This window comes from Cygnus olor, chromosome 16 (genome assembly GCF_009769625.2).
Source record: "Cygnus olor isolate bCygOlo1 chromosome 16, bCygOlo1.pri.v2, whole genome shotgun sequence".
In the NCBI taxonomy this organism is placed as follows: domain Eukaryota; kingdom Metazoa; phylum Chordata; class Aves; order Anseriformes; family Anatidae; genus Cygnus; species Cygnus olor.
This window is the reverse complement of record NC_049184.1, coordinates 6,261,445-6,280,323: the sequence shown is the minus strand read 5'-3', so window position 1 is coordinate 6,280,323 and position 18,879 is coordinate 6,261,445. Positions and strand designations below refer to the sequence as shown.

At 43.4% G+C, this 18,879-nt stretch overlaps 1 long non-coding RNA gene across 2 annotated transcripts; it reads left to right on the top strand.

Annotated features, from left to right (window-relative positions):
- The first annotated feature begins 1,532 nt into the window (after window positions 1–1,532).
- On the top strand, window positions 1,533–18,527 carry LOC121079209. 2 transcript variants are annotated; one of them, XR_005824937.1, is made up of 7 exons: window positions 1,533–1,650; window positions 4,178–4,317; window positions 7,057–7,183; window positions 15,750–15,849; window positions 16,110–16,247; window positions 16,481–16,601; window positions 17,772–18,527. It is a non-coding gene; the product is annotated as an uncharacterized LOC121079209 (long non-coding RNA). The 2 variants fall into 2 exon arrangements; XR_005824938.1 differs by lacking the exons at window positions 1,533–1,650; window positions 4,178–4,317 and adding an exon at window positions 6,814–6,957.
- Window positions 18,528–18,879: the final 352 nt, after the last annotated feature.

Here is an 18,879-nt window from a genome sequence, read left to right as displayed (position 1 = left end):
ACAGGTCAGGGTTTGATTCAATATCATAAATTAAGTGCTTGGAGAGAATTTTTTGGGAGAAACAGTGTTCAGCATTTTGAGTTCATTTCAAAAGCACTGTTTATTGATGAACCATTTTTCACCATTAAAATAAAATGTTGCCTTATAGATTTTAGCTGCAAGATACTGTTGAAGAAAAGGATGAGAATCAAAACTATTAAACTCTCCCCTTGTTGTCTGTTATTCTAGAGAAGGCATTGCTGGAGGAGATGCTCTTCAACAGCACTATAGAGCTGGATCGGCGAGCTCAGTTCTCACCCTGGAAATCATCTGTCTGCGTCAGGTAGCAGCAGAGAGCTGAGCCTGGAGAGCAGCTTGCTTGGGCAGCAGCCTATGCTGTGAGTGGTGAACTCTGCTTGTCAGCCTGGCATCTTTCACTAACACCAAATTTGCTGTGAGGATGAAAAAATGAAGTTAGAATGCAGCTGAGAGTGAGCATATGTTGGAAGTTCAGTTTAGATAATGCAATAAGCTCTTCAGGAGTGGATTCTCTTTCTTCTCAATGTAAATAAATACTCACGATAGCCCCAGACATATTCATTTTCTTGCAATTCTCTCCCTTCCTAATTGGAGGTGGTGTCCCGTGCATTACTGACGCAAGCTCATTTGTGAGACTGTGCTTTTGTCCATATGTGCAAGTCACTTAATAAGATGAGAAGCAATGTGTAAAATAACAAGAGTGTTGATGTAAAGTTCTCAAATGGCCAGCACTGGGATTAATAGTTAATGGCCTATTGACACAGAATACTTATTGATGAGCAATGCAAGAGTTCCAGTAACACCAGTACAGGGTTGTTTTGGAGGGCTGCATGCTTTTTTTTTTTTTAAATCATCGTTTGATTGGCAAAATGCAAAATGTATGTTATTGTGTCTGTTATGGAGTCTCTTACTATGGTTTTGGGGAAGTGTTTACTTTGCAGGAAACGATCTGAAGTAAGAAAAGACCCTCTAAAATCATAGCAGTTTTTTGAAAGACCTGATGGGATTGTTACAGCTAATAACTCCTTTAGACTTGCTTGATAAGATAATTACAAGGAAAATAAAATTTTGTGCTTTGGGGTATAAATTGATCAAAAAAAATCTTTCCCTTGCACAGCTGTCTAGTTAAGTATTCAAAATGCAAATGCATGAGCTTGGGAGTTAGTGTCATTTCCCCATCCTTGGAAGCATCGGTGGCAGCCAGCAGGAGCAGTAGAGTAGACCAGCGCCATCCCCACACTGTGTCACCAGGGGCAGGAGCAGCCCGGATCCAAGGGAGGCAGCAGCTGCGGCTGTGATGGCTCTTCAGTGGAGGTAAGATGATTCCTTCTGCCTAGGTTCCTCCTGGTCAGTCTGAATCTGGTCACCAGGAACAAGCAGTGACCCAGTGCTTGTCCTGTGCGACTCAATTTCTTTCTCGGACTTGCTGGGAAGTGGCACAAAGTCAGAATTTGACTCTTTTGAAAGGAAGCCAGCATCACATTTTTTTTCCTCCCCCAGACTGGCTAATGTAAAGAGCATAATTTTGAAACTGAAAAAGCAGACCTGCTCCAGTTGGAGAATCCCTGCCCTAAGTTACAGGAGACCTTAAGATGTGATAAATTGGTGGTGCTTCAGCATGCCCAAATTCAGGTATGGAATATGCATGGTTGTGCTCAGGAAAAGAAAACAACTCTTTACAGCACAGCATCAGATCAACATCAGATCTGCTCTGCTGCTGCTAGCGTCATCCCACTGATGTGTGCTCCCCATGCAGGCACCTGGAGCCACAGGCTTCAGCTGCTCCAGCCCTGCAGCTCTCCTGAGCACCAACACCACGATTTCTGAGGAGAGCGTGTGAGTTAGCAACAACTGAGCTTGACCCTCTGCTCCCAAACTGGAGATTAAACTAATTGTGTTTCTGTGCTAACTGAGCAGATTTGACCCAGACTTGACTAAATGAGCTGGAGTGAATGGGTGAAGTTTTGGAACAACTCTTCCAAGATCACCAGTTCCTTGGGGGAAATGTTCCCTAGACTAGTTTTTAACAGCAGTGCACTTTACACAAGTCTTTACAACAAAATTCTCCCAGGACAAGTAGTCAACAGAGCTGCTGACTCCAAAAGTACCTCCATGTAAATAAGGCAATGTGTTTTAAATAAAACTTAGTGCTCTACAGGAGGCAGAGGGCTGATAGTGGCTGGGATGGGAAACAGTGAAAAATCAGCTCCCATTCCCCAAATGACTCTGTGGGTGCTGGTCAGGACTGCAGCAATGTGTACTTCATAGTCCTCTCTTGATCACTTAAATAGATTCATTATCTTTACAGCTGATGTATATATTTCCTGACTGATTCCTACAGGAATTCCTATATGTGCTACTGTTTCAAGCAAAACAAACAAAAAGAAAAAGGCAGTGAGGAAAGACAGGCTCATTTACTGCACTTAGAAGAGTGTGCTGGCACACTGCTGTGGGCAGGAATGCCAGTACTGATATAAACGTGCATGGATGTAAAGCAAATATAACCTTATAGATGCAGATGCATGAGTGCTAACAGAAACTCACCTACACATACACAGATTTTACAAATCAACAAATATATGTATACACCCATGTGCCAATCTGAATAAAACAGTGTGATTTATGCTCATTCTTGCTTACAGACAGGTACTCATGCCCTTCTACATATACACAAACATGTATGCAGATGCCACACAATTTTAGACCACATAGCACACGGACATCTGTTGGTGAGTTCTGGGCAAAACAGGTACCAGCGAGCTGACCTCTAAGTCTGGGCAAGTGAGCTGAAACCTAGAAGTAGCAAGCCTGGGGCTTTTAATGAAGTGAATGAGAAATGAAAAAAGAGAGTTTGAAAGTGCCTGGTGCTGTGATACATAATTGATGAGACTCCAAGCAGGGCTTAGTGTCTAATAAATTATTAAACACTGACTCATTAGGGAAAGATTTCATTATAGGATAATTTAATTAAATGATAGGCAAAAAGAGGAAAGAGCTTTAAGGGACTGAGTCCTTCTGTTTTTTCCACTGAGACACTGATGATTTAAAGACAGAGGAGGTGAGAAATGATTCTGGAGATGGGGAAGTTATTTACTGTGATTCTGAGCACAAGAGGTCTGATCTCCGTTTCCTCAACGTTTCCATTTTCATATACCAAAGTGGCCGTGGACTTTTGTTGTGCTGGTTTAAAGGCATTTTGTAGGCATTTCCCTGGTGTAAGACTGCTGACACTGCAGGGCAGCTGAGAGTTGACCCCGGTGATGCTGTCCCCAGTGGTGGCAGAAATGAGGTTAATGGCCGTGGCCCCTGGAGCCTGCAGGGCTGGGGTTGTGGCTGAGGTCTGGCTTCACTCCCTGGAGCTCTGGAGGGACAAAGATGGGGTGACTGCTGGGTCCCTCAGGAGCCCCTGGGAGCCACCACCCTGCTCCAGGGGACAAGACTGCATCCAGTCTCAATTTTCAATCCTTATGAGGCCAGAGGCTTTGAGTTGAGCTAGGTCTCCCTCTGAGCAGGACAGGGGGTCCAGGTGCTGATGCCAGCACCATGGGCTGCCTTCAGCCAACTTCCATCCCTGCCCAGGGCACCCACCCCTTATCCTTCAGAGGAATTCACATCCCTTTAATTTGTCACTGTCAAGTGTATTTGGAAGGCAGTGTACAAGACAAGGGCCTGAAGTGGTGTAGCTCAGTTGGCATCACCAGCCTGGAGAGCAGGAGCAAGAGAAGCCAGGTCAGCACTGCTCAGCAGCTCAGGTGGGTTTGGATCCAAGGGGCTTTTTTGTTTCTTCCCATTTAAAAAGAATTGAGACACCATCTAAATCACTGCAGGCAGATTGAAGGGACAGAGAGTCCTCTGCTTAATGCTGAGCAGCAGTGAGGAGGCTCTCTGGGGTAGAGCCAGGGTGTGCTGCCATGGTTCCTTTGGGTTCTGTGCTACCTGCCCTGCACTGAGCCCCTGGTCACCCTACGAACAATTGCAGAAAGCTGGGGCAGGGAAAAGAGAGCAAGTGCTTCACATCTTTCCATGCTGTGGAGGGGAACTATGTTTTCATTTGACATTTTCAACATTAGGACAAAATTTGTAGAAAGAGTATCATTTTATTCTGTTTTCCTACAGGGTGCTTTTTACCTAGATGAGTTTATTGCTCCATCTTGGCTAGGTAAGGACATCAGAAAGGGCGGCTGGGAGGAGACAGCGGTCAGGTCAGAGAGAGCCTCAGGACAGCAGCAACTGTGAGCTGAGCACCCCAGGGGGACTTTCTTCTGCATCTGTGGTTCATCTCTGCCTGTGCTGGTGAAGGTTAGTGAATCTCACAGTTCTTTGCCCCCTCTTTTTGCTTAAACAAGGTCTGAAACAAGCGTATCTACAAACCTGTTGGGTTATTTGTTTGCTTTGCTTGGGACTGTGAGTGGGACAGTTGCCCAGCTGCTCTCCCTGCACAAGGAGGTTTTCAAGATGGAACAGACAAGGTCAGGTGCATCCAAACTGATAAATAAAACAAGAACTTCCAATATGACAAGCATAGCAGAAGCAGAAAATTCTCATTTCCAAGCAGCTACATTCAGTATCTATTTTACTTTGGAAGGACGCATGCAGCTGTCTAACATTTGCTCGAGCCCTCAATTTTGGGCCCCATTTCAATTCCTTCAGGCTTTCCTAGAACCAAAGTGCGTCTGCAAAGTAGGCTAAATTAAGACTAAAGTTTTGCGAAAGCTGTAGGGTTACTGCAAAACCAATAACACTTAATGTATTTATTTCTTTATTTGCGTAGTGCAAAGATAAAGAGGACATAAAAAATCTTTTCAGTTGAAAGAATCTGTTCATTTATTCACAGGGAAAGCAAGGTGAAGGAAGGAAAGATGAACGCAGAGGTGACAAAGGCACATGGGGCTGCATTAATAAAAGGGCAGCCAGGAGGTTGGAGAAAATGGTTATTTTCCTCTGCTCCATGCCTCCTGAAGAGAAATGCTGGTTCTGGGCTCCCCATTTCAAGACACTGATAAACTGGAGGGCGTCCGCTGTGAAGGGCCTCTGGGATGGTCAGGAGGCTGGAGCAAGCAGCTGGGTGAGAGCTGTGAAAGGCTAATGGGCATCTTAATTGCTTCTAATTACCAGGCTGTTCGTAAGGACTGTAACGGATAATTTTATCCTTCCAAGGGTATTTCTGGCAATCAGATTGAAATAAAGTGCTCAACTAGATGTGGTTCTTAAGTGAAGAGTAAACGGGAAAAATACCTTTGTCTTTTATCATGAGAAGAGAGTTCATAAATATAAGCTCCTACTTAACTGCAGTCATTTGCCAGCAGACTATCCACAACTCTTCCCTAGAAATGCTGATCTTTTGGGGGCGTTTGTTTGCTAGTTGTGACAGAAAAACAGGAAATGGCTGGGATTTTGTGCTGGAATGCAACCCTGTGGTGAGTGGTCAGAAATTTGGGAAGTCACCCAGAAATGCCAACTTTTTATTACTCAGAAAAGAGAAAGCCAAGGAAAAAAAAAAGCCTGTCAGACAAAGGAGAAATCTGACAACATCTGTCTCTTTAAAATCACCTATAATTGCCTGAGAGAAAGGAAACTGGTCCAAAAAGCACTTACGTGCACTGTGAGAAGAGATAATTCTGTCTGAGACTGACTGTGTCAGCTTCGGTTCAGTCTCATTAGATCCTGGCACAAAGTTGAGAATAAACATGAAAAAAAAAAGACAAAAGACTTAGAAAAAGCATTTTCTGCAGAGAAAGTCAAAACCAAGCTATTTCACCTAAAAAAAAAAGTGAGAGATGATAGAAAGTAGGAGCTGTTGGCTTTCTGGCAGAGCCTGTTCAGGTAAGCATGGATGCTGCTGCTCTGCTAAGGTGGGGAGGCTCTAGGAGACTTGTAGCCCCCAAAGGGCTGTCAGATATATATATAAAAAAGAAGTTTTGTAATCGTACCTGAACCTGTTTTAACTCCTGTTCAAAATTTAGGAACCTACTCATAAACCTGGTAAGTCCCTTTAACTGGAGGCCTGGGAAATGAAGCTGGGATGCTTAATTTCAATAGATAAGCAAGTAAAAAACAATTAAGCAAAAATATGATGGAACAGATAAAGCAGATCACAAAATTGACAAAAAATAATGTATTCCAAATCATATTCTTGAACTGTCTTGCAGCAGCCTGATGGATGCTCATTAATTCCATTACTTTTGAGTGTTGTTCACTGGTAAACTGACTGAACTTGGTGCTAGGTGCTTTGCACAGAAACACGGTCTCCTTAATCTCTGAAGAGCTCAATCTTTAGCATTATATTTTCTTCCCAGTCTCTCCCTGAATGAATTTAAAATTCCTTTTCTTCAAATGTTCTTTGAGGAATCTTTCCCTCCAAGCATTTCTTGCTACTGCGTACAAACTATCTATGATAAGAATGTGGCTAGATGCGATGGGTCACATCTTCCTTCCCCTGGATGACAACGAGCATCAACCATTTCGTTTCAGAAAGGAGAACAGACGCTCGCATTCTTATTGATGTCAGATGAATTACTTTTCTGGTTACTTTTACTTACTCTCAACAACAATTTTGGAAACAAGACAGTCAATGAAGCTTAAGAAAACTGTCTTAACAATGGAAATTAATATTTTGCATGACTGCCCAAGTGCAGCATTTGCTCACTTCTAAGAATTCAGTAACAGTGCTACAAACAGCTCCTGAAATCCCCCAGTTTTATGATGTGAATTTTAAATTTCCAAAGATTTATATGTTTGGCTTAGCCTGCATACATGCTTAGAAGCTGATGGTTTTTGTTTTGCAGAGTGAGCAGAAAATTTTCTAAGGAAAGGTGTTTCTGAGGAGAGTTTCAGAGAGATCTGAAATCCTGTGGATTGTCTGTCCAACTGATGGATCAGGCTTTTCATCTGGGATGAGGAAGAAAAGAAGTCTGAAATGGTTAAAGAGGAGGGATAGAGGTGAGGAGAAGTACTACCCCCGTTACTCAGGCTTTGCAAACATTCACATTTGGCTGTACATGCACAAGACCAATTTTTTTTTCCTCTCATTTACCCCAGAATAAATCTGGAGCAAGTCTACAAGTGTCCACAGCTACCTTCTTGCTTCCAAACCAGTCTCTTCTTGTATTTTTTGCCCTTCTCCTCAGCTCAGACCATCCTCACAAGGCTTTGCACCACAGCCCAGGTAAGCCTTTACCTACCACTTCTGCAAATTCTAGTTACAGAAGAACTAACATTCATCCTGGCACTCCTTCCCAGGGCTCATCACTGCAGTGATGTTGGCATTACAGCTTGCAGACTACATTTTGCCTGGCCATCCTGGTGACAGGGGATTACTGCAGCTGAGCTGGAGTGGGCACAAGGCTCCAGAACCAGGCTGGCAGGAGTGTAGTGGTGGCACGTGGTCCTGGCAAGGCAGGTGTCACAGCTTCCAGGTCCACCAAGCCCTCTCACCCTGTCACTGAACTTGCATGAAGGTTATTTGGGAACCCTGTTCCTCAGTGAAACTGGTTTCAGGTGTAAGCCCTTTTCTGCCTTCTGTTAACTGAATACTGGGATATTCTTTGATCCTTAATGGCAAATAACTAGAAGAGAGTTTTATCTGATGGTCATTTGAAAAGCTTTAGATAACTAAGTTTAGATAACTGAGTTTAGATAACTAGATAACTACAGATAAAATCTTTAGAAGCTATGTCACCATCTCCTGCCTCAGTTTCTCCAAATATAAAACACAGAAGTCTCCCAGACATGCTATGAAATTCACTGATTGCTTAAAACTTGCCTGGGATTGTCCTTTGCACCCATGGCACCTTTTGAGCCAAAGGCCTCAAGCTACCTTGCACATATTACATCGCCCCAAGGCCTGGAAGTCAGGCAAAGAAGATTGATTCAAAAGGTGTGAGGGCGGGACAGGCAGACGCACATCTCAGCAGTGCCATCACCTGAACTAACGTGGGGTACTGGGGGCAGGTTATTGCGGAGGGTGGTGGGCGCTCTGTGCCTGTCGTGCCCCGCAAGCAGCGCAGGACCTCGTGCTTCTGCTGGAAAGGTCTGATGGCGAGGTGCTTTTTATGGCAGGGAGAAGTGACCACAGCCCACTGTGGAGGCTGTTGTTGACATTCTTCCCCAGAGCCAGCCGCCCTACACCGAGGTTTGATAAATAGACTCTGCAAAGCCTTGAGAAACTTTTTGGGTGGAAGTCGTGGTGGCAGAGTAGTCTTTAACATTATTATTCTTCGTTGTTATCATAATGATTGTTTTGAAAGATTTGACTTGCTGTTTTTCAAAGAGATTTTCTATCTGATATGCAGAAACCCACCCCGAGGGGGAGGAAGAGCCTGCTCAGTGAAAGGCTCCCAGTTACAGCCCAGGGCAGAGACAAGCCCCTCTTTTATTTTGCTAGTCTACCTGCTTTGCAGGCTGATGACTTGAAGGGATTTAAAACCTCTCTGTCTCTCCGTTTCAGAGGTGAAACATTGGGCTTTTTTTTCTCGCTGTGACCTCCAGGAAGCTTGGCACATTCCTTAAGTAAGATTGACCCCAAGTTCCTTTTTCTGATGTTTTTGGATTAAGCCAGTCTTGGCATTCATGCAGGCTATGATACAGTCAGCATTCCCCAACTGTGATAGTTTGTCATGGGTCAGCACAAGTGAAAGTCTGTTCAGCAGAAGGTCGCAGTGTTGCAGCAGGGCTTCCTGCAGATTAATACTGAAATAAGTTAAAGCAAGAGGAGGAGAGCAAGTCTGAGGAGGTTGAAACCCTGTGGGTGCTGCAGACCATCCCTGATGTGCTGCGACACTTACGCACACTCAGAAATGCATTAAGAGCTGGTTTATGAACAGAACGTCTCTTGGGTATTTCTGGCTCCCTCGCAGACTGCACAACTCCCCTGTTGTCCCATGCTGGACTGTGCAGAGTGTATTTCTGTGACACAGGCGTTTGCTTCCAGAGATGTTAAGGCCAATTACACATCTTCCATTAATCACTTAAATTCTCAGCTTGCTAACCATAGCTTTATTTCTAATTGAAATCAGACAAAGGAAGCTGGAAGTGCAGGAATAAATGCTGCCTGGAGTACAGCAGGAGGCACTGCTGTCTCGTTGTGGGAAGATCAGAGGTCTGAGATCTCATCTCTTTGTTGGTGAACCAGGTATGGGGCCTGTGAGACCCCAAGGAATGCATTTGTGGCACTGTACCAGAGGCAGATAGTAAACTTAGATTCATGGATCTTAATCTTCCTTGAGTAGTGCTTGATTCTGCTTAGATATGTGTATATCATAGCACTGATAAATTCATAGCATCTTGTACTCCAGCTGACACTAATTATGATTTCTACAGGTTACTGGTGAATGTGGATATATCTATGGTTCCCCCCCCCCCCCCCCCCCTTTTTTATAGTTGATTGAGAAGGTTGCAAGAGTTTTAGGGGTTTAATTTATTTTCTGCTCATCGATATTTCTAAGTTAAGAAACTCAGAACAGTGTCATGAACAGTTTTATGGCTTGATGGTTAGATTTGGGAAGAGTTTTTTTATGATTTAGAGAACTTGGAGTCATTACATCTTATCTGAGCAGTGAAAGTGCTGGATCTTTAAAAAAGAAATTCTTTCTTCATTCACCACTGGAATTACTGCTGTTCTGAAAAAAATAATATAAAAAAAATTGAAGCTTGGGAATTCTGAGTAAAAATCTCATTTATGCTATAGTTTCATTCTCCCTCCAGTGTTGCCTCTTCCTCCTGACCCTTTCCAGCACCTCCCATCCCAAGAACACTTCTAAAGCAGAGGTACAAACATCGGTGACCAATAAGTTGTGTAGATCTACTCTGGTCAGCCCTGGACTGCAGAAGGTGAAGCACTCCAAGAGCTCTTAGTGTTTCAAGTGTGGTTACCACTAGTGGAAAATACTGAGACTCTGACACAGATACAGCAGCCTAATCTTGTCCCTGAGCAAAATCAAGAGCTCTGAACAGGGACTAAGGAGACGAGAACTGAGTTTCTTTTATTATAGGCTTACTGTGGCTGAAGGCAGGTCTGACAATAAAGCGCAGGCTTTATTTGGGATGGCCGGAAAGAACTGTGACAGGATCTTGTTGTCAGCTGCAGGGGTAGCTTGGGCAAAAGGGTCGTCAGGCCGATGATGAAGTGCCACAGGTTTGGAGGCACTGGAGCAGTTTGGAGCAGGACTTGCTGGCAGAAGTGGAACGAACAAATGAGTCCAGGTGCCAGAGAGCTGAGGGCTGGATATTCATAAATGGAAAAATACAAAAACATTCAAAATGCAGCATTAAGAGGAACCTTAAGCAACCACTTGCTGGGGCCAAAGTTAGAGTTAGCCACCTCTGGGACACCCTGCCCTTCCAGGAGCCCTTCCTTTGCAGGCAATGCGGTGGCATCATCATTAATTTTCTTGCTGTGGCTCACTCTGGTTGAACCATTGCAAAGTGCCTTTTGTGAGCTTTTTCAGAGTTTTGACTTTTGTAAAATAAATTTCCAGGATAGGCCATATTTCATATGAAAAAACAGAGCAGAAGAAGGAGTGGAATCAGTAGAGTGGAGCGGAGTGAGAAGAGAGCTCTAAAACTCCAGAGACCTTTCAGTTACTTTTAGCTGTCCTAACAGGCACAATAAATAGCTATCACAAGCCCCATTTTTCACCCCTCACTAAGTATTCTGGTCCAGCTGTAGTTATTGATGGTGATTCTGAAGCTGAGCAAGACTTCATCATTTGTAGCACTTGAGTAAGTCAGTGAAAGAATAAATGCAGAGCTGAGTCTGCTAGACAGAGTACAGACCATAGCCAAGAAAGCTGCACTTTTGGCTCCAAATGTTATTTTCCAACCCCCTCCATAAGTCAGAGACTTGCCAGATCCCCATTTAGCTTCTTAAATTATTGTATGTAACACCTGAAATCAAATGTAGACATGACTTTGTCTTTAAGCAGGGAGTCAGGTTTAAAATTATGGCACCTAAGAGCCAAGGGAAATTTTCTAGGTGCTAAATTTGGCTCCGGAGCTGCCATTTCCCAGCACAGCAGAATAGTTCACCCCAGTCCAGGAGGTCACAGCAAAGCATGAAGGTGTTAATGTAAAACACCAAAACGACAGCCTTCTTGATTTATGGAGCTGACTTTGCTTTCTAGGAACTAAGAACAAGATTCATTAGAGACGAAGATGGAAAAATAGCTTACATGTTTTTCATGTCACAAGGCTTAGATGTGCAGTTTGTTGCTGCCACTGGTAGTTGAGGACACCGCAGATGAGATGTTTTGTGGTGGTTCATGGAGGATCCACGGACTGTGGCACTGGCAGGACTGGAGGGGCTCTACCAGGCAGGCAACAAGGAAAAAGAAGGACTAATGAGGCTGTGAATATGTATATATGCTAATAGAGGCACATGGGCCTCTGTGGAGCAAAAGTAAATGGAGCAAAAGCTCGTCTCTGTTGGCAGTCTCCAGGACAGAAGTGCTCCTGTTCTCAGCATCTCCCTTTGCTGCAGAGGTCCAGGATGGTTGTAGCTCCAGCATGGCAGGCGTACCTGCAGTTGTTGGGGTCTCCAGCTGGTGAAATGCACTTACTGAAAGGGAGCGGGCAGTGCAGGGCAAGGAAGGACAGATAACAGCACTCCTTCCTCTCCTTCCCACATGAGCATCAGTCTTGTCCTGGGTGCTTTACACCACAGGACGAGAAGTTGTACTGCTCCAAGGTCCCTCCCCATTATTCCTATTAAAACTATTGCAGTCCTGATGGCTTTATCTATTGAAGGGCTCTGTGATCCTGAAATATGGCAGAAAAGGGGGAAAAACACATAGATCAAAGCCTGCATTTGAATGATGAGAGAGCAGGTAAATAGGATATTTAAGCATTCCTGCTGTTGCACAGGGATGAGTCCTCTCATACCCTGGATGGCAGCCTGATGCTGTAGAGCTGCTGTAACTGCAAGCTCCTGAGGCTCTGACCTCAGCCACAACAGGGAAAAAAAAAAAAAAGCCCTAGAAAGAGTTTTCCTGCCATAGATCCTCCTCTGCCCTTGGTATCTGTAAGTTATGGTGGATGACCGCAGTGTGAAGGTAAACCTTGCGTTGACATGGAGAGTGATGAATAGTTTCTATCCTGAAATCCAATCTCTGAAATTGATTGCACCATCACAGTAAATCCATTACTGGAGCAACCCATTTTGCCAATACCACATTTCAATAATTTATTTCAGAATAAAAGGCTTTTTAAAGTATCAGATGAAATTAAGACCAGTTCTTTGATACCTGTAAATACTGGAAGCCCTGCTTCAGATGGAAGTGTCATAGATACTTCCTGAAAGTAAAATTATATTTCATATAGCGAACAGAGGAGGGGGAAGGTCTAGGTGAAAGGGGAGGTATCTCACTCAATATTAGCAAGGATAACTAGGATTCGTATCAGCTTCTTAATTCTTCTTGTTAAGGTTTTCAGTTTATAGCTATCTGTAGAACTGGTTGTTTAGCTCAGATATTATCTGTGGATAGCTCTTAGGAGTCTGTGTGTTCCTCAGGAAAGCATCACCTACACGTCCATTAGATTTGCACAGTCCAAAAGCTGCTTTCTAATCCTACATGCATGTGTGTGTGTTGGCCTGGGTGGAGAAACCCAGCCTATGAGAGTGTTGAACAGCATCAAGTGAGCCCAGAGGCTGGAGACAGATGGATGGTCTGTCCTCAGCGTGCCTACAGGCTGCCTGCAGGGCTGGCCTCCAGGTCCTGTGCCTAGGTGATACATCGCCGAGTCACTGGGAACTTAAGAAGGTAAAACTGAGACAGTACTCTTCGTTTATGGGTCAGTTTTATCTCCTTTTGAGCATTTTCAGATGTAAGACTCTTCTAGCTGATGAGACGATGATTTGTAGAGTTCTGTGCCTTTTCCTGTAGGACTTGTTTTGAGATAAAGCAATTTGAAAGGAGCAGCAGCACCCTGTCTGGGCATACACCTCCCCTCTGCAATTGCAAACATTGCTTCAAAAAGAACTCACAGCCTGCTGAGAATAGGCTCTCCCTTCTGATGAGAGCGTCCTTTTTTAACAGTTGGTCCCTGGTTAGGACACAACACACGAACCAAAGGCTGTGCTTATAACCACGGCTATTACCCCGCACTATGGCCGCACTCTGTACTGCACCCCTTGTCCAGGCAGAGCGGCGCTGACCTGTTGTAAAGCAGCCGGGGCTGAGTTTAAGGCAGTTGGAGGCTTCTGTGTTTGCTTTGTGATGCTCTGCAGCTTTCAGGGCACTGGGTAATGGGATCTAGGTTTAGGAAGCTGAAAGAAGGAAAAATGCGAAAAAGGGATATATTCCCATATTTAATAAACACGTACCATTTTATCCTCCATCTTCTGCCTGTTTACAGTACAAATAAAATGAGCCACCCTTGGTGTGACATTCCTTGCATTTTTACATCAGCTTAACCCTGGAAAAGCTTAATCCTGGTTTAATGGTCTTTTAATAGAAGTGGTCAGTAGTTTGGTAAATGTTTAAGTGACAGGTTGACAGACGTGAAGTTAACACTGTAATCCTGGCTGCAGGCCAAATGGCTACCAAGCTGGTTTTTCTTTAAACCTGATAGTGGGGCATTTATTTCCAGCTCAGCCTCAGGTTAGAAGAGATGGCTTAGGCAGCAAAGTTTGCTCTGAATATTTACTGGTGGAAAGTGGCTCTTGCACTGGGTTGTCAAGAGTTACCTTTGGGTGGTGTGAAGCATTTCTATCCTAAACCTTTGACAGACAATTTCCTTTTCCTCTGCAGAATGTAATAACATTATTACAGGCAGGTTTGAACTCTCTGTAGAAAGATTGTTTTTCTCTTGAACCCTATAGACTTTCTCTGTAGGTGATTGCTATAATATCAAGAACTCCAGAAGCAGAGTACTATATGGAAATTTCACAGAGGAAGTAGGTAATTATAATTATTGTACAGAACAGCATCTCTACCCACCAAACATCTTGAATACATTTCTCACAAAATCAGGTGTACGTTTAGAACTGAGCCTTTGTGGCAAAGCCTGGGCTGTAGAGCTGAAGCCCTTCTGTAAAGCTGAACCCAGATGCCTCCACATCTTGTCACCTCCCCGAGCCAGCTCCTGCCCTGACTCTGTCAGCTCCCTCTCTGGCTGTGCCGGTGCAAGTAGCACACAGCAATGCTCATGCAGCCAAGGACCAAAGTGAAATGAGTTAAAAGAAAAAGACTGATGCCTCAGACTGCCTTCAAGCCCAGTGCAGTTCTTGGAAGAGATAGATGTAGAGCTCAGGCTCTGCAGAGGCACTGAACATCCCTTTCTCCCTCTGCCTTGGTGTCCAGATGCCTACAGGAACGCTGCAGCAGCCCTGTAACCTCCGACATGCCATCACTTGATTTAATGCATTTCTTATGTCAGTAGTTCTCTGAGAAGGATTGAAACAATTTCTTTTATGTTCCAGACTGTATTTTGCTTAGGTTGACCTGTTAAACAGTACGTTTTAATTTTATGGGAACAGTTTCTCGGCTTTTTGGGGGGAAGGGTCCAACAGATTCATTACTTGCTACCAGCTTACGTGGGAAGCAGTGAGGTAGTATGAGCAGACGGCTCAAATATAATTCAACTGCTAAAAGAAACTTTATATTTTTTAAAATTTACACACCATATTTTTTAGCTATGCTTTATTTTCCCCTTCATTTTGGAATTTTCCCCGCTAAGATTTTTGTTATATGTTCAGTGTGTGTGTGTATGTTTGAATATATGTGTGTATATAAAGTATGTTCAGCTTGGAATGACCTATTCACAGAGGGATAGCTTTGAAAAAAGTCTCTCCCCGTGATTGACAGTTGTGCTCAGACCGTGGGGATTATGGGGGATCAATGAGGATTATCTCATTTACTTTCATTAACCCTTGAGTTTACTTTGCTGGGTTTCTTCCACATGCCACTCAGCTGAATGTTAACAGTTTCTTTTAGCCGTCAACTGTGCTGCCAAATTCAAAGGCTCTTTTTTAAAGATGTGTTTCAGTGCTCTAAAGTGGTTAGACATAAAAAGAGATATTTAATGCTAAGTACCAGTACGAATTGATGCTCTGCACTGCTATTAAAAACCTGTTTCAAAATTTATCCATACTATCAAATTATTTCATCTTGATAGAAACAGAAATTTAACTCTTATAGGTGTTTTCTTCCTGACATCCCACAGTTTCTTTTTAGGAAACTTTTGAAATAAAATTGAACAGAAAATTTAATTCTCTTCCACTATGGTGAGCGGTTCAATGTTTGTCTGTTTAAATTTGGTACTTTCATGCATCACATGTTCTAAAACATTCCTGGTGGTGTTCAAGCCATGCATCTAATTCCTGCTGGTGAGAGATACCAGAGTGAGACCTTCAGGGAGCTGAGAAGAAAAGAACAGGTAGAAGTGATGGTCCTTGGAGGACCCATGCTTCGTTCTGGGCCTTCTTGTGAAGGTGCTGACAGGAGCCAGATTGTACCAGCAAGATGGTGGGTTTATTTTTGTTGATATCTAGCCAACATCTACAGGAGAGAAATCCTCCACGGTATCACCACTGCTAAAGCCAAATCAACTTCTGGCAGTTTTAAAAGCTTGGAATGAGAAGTTTGCTGAAAGAGCTCGTTTTGCCTTTAGAGTCCTATTGGCAGGACATGCTCCTCCATTTAGACTTGAAGGAGGAAGACATCAAAATTTTTCTGATTGCAAACGTACAGTGCATGAATAACTTCCCACTTCTTTTCTATCATTTCTCTCCCAAGACCAAGAACAAAACAAAGACAGTACCTGAAATGTGAAACTTTCTGGTATCTTGGAAGAAATGAGTTTCTTTGTCGAAGACTGTGCAGCACAGTTGTATGTGTGAGTGCATATTACATGTATAATACTAATAACAAAACATCGACAGAAAGCTGCTTAATCCCCCTTCTGCTCCCATGAGACTCTTCTGGGGGAACATCCAGTTTTGGAATATGTGGAACTAAATGCAGAATGGATATGTATATCCATGGAGGCTGAGCTCAGGCCAGAATCCCCTGGATTAAAGGCTGGATGTAATTTTCATTGTTCATGCTTTGCACAACCGTCTACTGTATTTCAAATCCTGTGTTATCCACTTGCAGTTCATGAGTGAAAGATACGGCTGGATGTGTCTGGACAGAAGCTACACTGTACAGTGCTCCACTGAAAAAATGGCTTTGCTGCTCGAGGCTCAGGTTATAGGCTCCTATTTTCAGCAAGCATTAAAAAATCGTTTATATGTAAGTAAGCAGAAGCTCAATGTTAGATTTTGGTGTGCAAATTTACATACTTCTAAAATGCTCTTATAAAATGCAAACAACATGGCAGTGATATCAAGAGAACTATGTATTAAAGTTTATTTCAGTAAATTATTTGATAAAATTAAAGATATTTTTGACAGTAATTAAAATGATATGGAATATGAACAGTTTTGTTTTGTTTTGTTTTTTAACAGAATCTTATTAACTTTTAGGAATGTCACAGAACCTCTTTTTATGAGCTCAGCATGGGACTGAATGAATTATGAATAGCAATTCTCAATGTCATGGAAGTTACTGAAGCCAATGAGACATCTTTACTTGAAGGAAAACAATGTAAGTAAAGGTGTGCAGAATCATGGCACTGGGAAGTAGTCTGGTAAAACAGAGAAGGTCCTTCCAGGCACACGGTGCTTTGTGCTATTGCATAAAATTATTTCTAAAACATGATTGTGTCAAATATGCCAAAAAAAAAAGTCATTGGAAAATCCTGGTTAGTCACTTTGTGTGTCATCTGCCAATGCAGAGTTGTGCAGGCAGACATGGAATTCCGAAGCTATAGGAATTCAGGTGCATGGGAAAAATCTTATTTTAAAAATCAACTTTCTATTTCCAAACTCATCTCCAGTCTTCTGATTTTATTTTATTTTTTAATTATATCTGAAGGCAGTTGCTCTCCTTGGTGTTTTCTTTGGTGTTTCAAAAGCATCCAGCTGGAATTTGCAGCTACCTTTATCTAAGAACCTCACCGCAGTCTGGTTGGGCATGTCCTTTAGTTAAACAAATAAACCCTGCAATGTTTGGGAATGAAGGAACATCAGATGTTGGAGGCGGCTTCATGTTCTGGAGAAACTTTTTCTGAGGTGTTTAAAATAGGACCGTGTCCTGCCACCGGGAGGATGTCAGCAGAGTTCCTGATGAGCGCAGGTGCCTGTGACTCCTCTGTGGTTAGGAAATTAAGAAACGCAACAAAGCCAAACCATTTTCTGCCTTAGCAACTCATCCCAAGTGCAAGAAGAAGAGATTTCCTTCAGGTTACACAGTTACTTACTCTCCAGTCAACCAATTAGTGCCAGACAAGGCAGTGACATCTGGATTTGGTTAGTAGAGCATTAGCTGTTCATTGGGATGTTTTGACTGGACTCTTCAATGGGATTTATTGTACTTTATAGTTGTTTATTTTCCAATCAGAGTCAGCCTTTAAGTCAAGATTGCTGCTTCAGCCCCTTCTGAGTGAAAAGAAACACAAAGAAAGAGTCTCCTCTGACTCTTAGGTAGAGAGGGTTTCTCAGCAATTATACACAGGCTTAAAACACAGGAGGGCAGACAAAGTAAACAGTGTGCTTACTGCCCGCTGATTAGCAGAGCTGAGGTGGCAAGAGGGTGAGGCATGGTGGCAACCGAGCAGGTATGTCTGAAAATATATCTGGCACTTCTTGCTTTAAAAATAAAGTTTATTCATCTGAAGCTGGAAGAAAATACCAAAATGGTGGTCTCTGCATTTAGGCTTGGCTACAGAATAGCTCCAGCAGAAGCAAGAGCAGCGTGCTCACACCTCTGTGACCCTCATACCCCACACCTCAAAGAGCCAAAATTCAGCATCTGTAAACCTCCCGTGTCTCATCTGCAGAGGTGGCTTCCAGGGAAGCGTGCTTTGTCAGTGAGACAATGTTTTCATCGTGGGATTCTCTCTTTGGGGTTGGAATGAATTCTGAAAGGCATTTTGCTTGTTCAGGCCAGGGAGCTTCCATCACTTGCAGTGCTGATGAACACAGGCCACATTCACTTGACCTGGCGGTGGCATTTGGCTTCATTTGATCAGTTGGGTGAGCACCCTCGCCCTCCTGTGCATAAGGTGGCCGGCCGGCGCCCACCCAGCCAGCCTGCTGGGGGCCTGAGCGCAGGAGGCTTTCTTTCCCAGAATGGAAATCAGTTTCTCAGAGGCACACCTGGTATTCCTCAAAATCCCAGCACTACCTCATTGCCTCGCCATAAAATAGCTAAGTGCAACCGAGGAGCAATTGTGCGGTGTCCTCCAGCCTACACAAACAGCCATAACTCCGGTGCTCTCCAAGAAGATGTTGGCACACTGGTGAGGTGTCCCTTGCTGCTGATGGATGGAGCAGCAGGTCCTCAATGAATCCCCACCCACCCACCACAGCCAGCCTGCAGACCTCCGCTGACGCTTCCCCTCGCTCAGCAAGCCCCAGGAGCTGCACAACTCTCGTTCATCACAGTTTGGCAGACCTTCAGCCTTCTTCATTAAACCTCCAGCCAAAAACCATGCAGTTGCAGACTCACCATGGCTACCTAGAATCCACCAGGATAATAGTGCTCTCGATGTGTTTATTGCCCAGCTCTACTTGTTCTATTTTTATTTTTTTTTTAATATTTTCTGGACCAAAGTCCAGCAAAAGTGCATGTTTCTATGCTGGCCACATTTCAGTTCCTAATTCTAATTGTACAGAAAACTGGGATTGTTTTTCTCCCCTGTTTCTTTCTTTCCTTTTTTCTTTTTTTTTTTTTTTTCTGTATCAGTGTTTCCTTTGGGTCTGTGTTGAGCTGCTCCAATGATATTCAGACAAGATTAAATATTTTACACTTAACATCATTT